The sequence below is a fragment of the Dermacentor silvarum genome, chromosome 1 (assembly GCF_013339745.2).
Source record: "Dermacentor silvarum isolate Dsil-2018 chromosome 1, BIME_Dsil_1.4, whole genome shotgun sequence".
In the NCBI taxonomy this organism is placed as follows: Eukaryota; Metazoa; Arthropoda; class Arachnida; order Ixodida; family Ixodidae; genus Dermacentor; species Dermacentor silvarum.
In genome coordinates, this window is record NC_051154.1 from 150,734,973 (window position 1) to 150,737,039 (window position 2,067).

General features: G+C 45.1%; 1 pseudogene; it reads left to right on the plus strand.

The window, feature by feature from the left end:
• The first annotated feature begins 1,266 nt into the window (after positions 1-1,266).
• On the plus strand, positions 1,267-1,447 carry LOC119437822 (U2 spliceosomal RNA; annotated as a pseudogene).
• The last annotated feature ends 620 nt before the right edge of the window (positions 1,448-2,067 follow it).

Below are 2,067 nucleotides of genomic sequence, written 5' to 3' on the forward strand. Positions count from 1 at the left end.
TGGATCTGAACATTTTTTAAAATATGAAGTGAATAAATTGTTTTTAATATTTCTTCCAATTTACATCTATTTGTTGACAATTGCGTACTATTCAGTGAAATAACATCTATTAACCAGTCTAAAATCTGACTGTAACGCTGTGTCTTCGTAGTGCAAGACATAGCTCACGGAATTAAGCATTACTAAATGTAAATTTATGCCTCGGTCCAGAAGAACGAAAGCACTACATATTTACCGAACAAGTAGCATTCGTTTAGATTCTGTGTGTTCTTACAGATTTATTAGTGCTCGTATTTCTGCTAATTTAAGTTGGAACAACCTAATTTATTCTAAGTAAGATTTTTTGTGCTCACGTAGGTTTCGACAGGAATTTAGGACGCAGGCTCCTCTCCCAAGCGTATCACCCCTGATGGAAGCCTGCCCCAGCGAGTGAGGCTAGCTTAGCAGGGCTGTTTGAGGAATTATCCGGCATTTCCTGGGATATTATTGGCCTTAGTGAGGTTAGAACTGGTGAGGCTTATACAGTGCTGACTAATGGCCACGTCCTCTGCTACAGAGGTCTTCCAGAAAAGAGATAATACGGGGTAGGGTTTCTAATCCATAAGGACATAGTGGGCAACATTGATGAATTCTACAGCATTAATGAGAGGGTAGCAGTCGTCGTAATAAAGCTCAATAGGAGGTATAGAATGAAGGTAGTACACGCCTACGCTCCAACCACCAGTCACGATGATGAAGAAATAGAACAGTTTTATGAAGATGTTGAATTAGCGATGCGCAAGGTGCAAACTCAGTATAGTGTAGTCATGGGTGACTTGAATGCAAAAGTGGGGGAAAAGCTCAGTGTCATTCCACTTTGTGAAGGGGTTGACCAGCGAAGCTGTGTATGTGGCGATTGACCGTTGCTCCGGCGAAACGTTGCAAGTTTGCGGGATCGGGGCCACATGGACGGCTCGCATTTCTTTCCGCCTCGCGGTCTTGGCGGGCAGCACGCTTACGCTTGGCGTCCGCGGCCCGCTCATCGCCGGTGGTCTCCTTCCGCCGCCGCCGCGCCCATTCCGTTTTCTGTTCACGCCGTCGTTCTTGGTAGGTGAGCTGCTCTTCTTCAGACCGTACAGCACACGGCCTGCCCATTCCACAGTCAGAGCAGAACTGAGGGACAGAGCCTACGTAGAGCGTGACGTCAGGAGACGGAAAACACTCAGATTGGTAGGCACTAGTTTGAAAACGCAGGATGGCATGCGCGTGTATAGTGCGAACGTAGACATGGCCGACGCGGGTCAAAGTGTAGTATCTGATCTTATAAGCTTAATATATGATACGGGTTGTATTTGGACCCAACATATTAAACTTAATTTTTGCAAGTTGGCGGAGTGCTTGAAGCCTGCTTCACCTCCGCCGCGGGTCGGCCCGGTATTGCACTATTTTCCGGATAGGCCCACGCTATTAGTCTACGGACATCGAGCCGCTGGAAACTAGTCATATACAGCTTCGCTGTAAAAGCAGGCTGGTGAACAGGAAATCGGCAACTATGACATCGATTCTATGAGCACAACAGGAGAGATGTTGGTAGAATTCGCGGAAATGAATAGGCTCCAAATAATGAATGTCTTCTTCAGGAAACGCCACAACTGGAAGTGTACCTGGGAAAACCCTAATGGAGAAACAAGGAATGAAATAGATTTCGTACTATCTGCCGATCACAGCATAGTGCAGGATGTAGAAGTGTTAGGTAGGGTAAAGTGCAGTGACCCAATGCTAATGATGTGAATGATTTCTCTCAATTTGAGGAGAGAAAGAGTAAAATTAGTCAAAAAGAAACAGGATAACCTAGACGAAGTAAGGGTAAAAGCAGACCAATTCAGGCCGCTGCTCGCAAACAAATATGCAGCTTTAGAACAGAAAGATGAGGATAACGTAGAGGTAATAAATGAAACCGTAACTAGGCTGATTTCAGAAGCAGCAATTGAAGTGGGAGGTAAGGCACCAAGGCAACCAGTAGGTAAACTGTCCCAAGTAACAAAGGACCTAAAAAGAAATGACAAAGCATGAAAATGTCCAACTCAA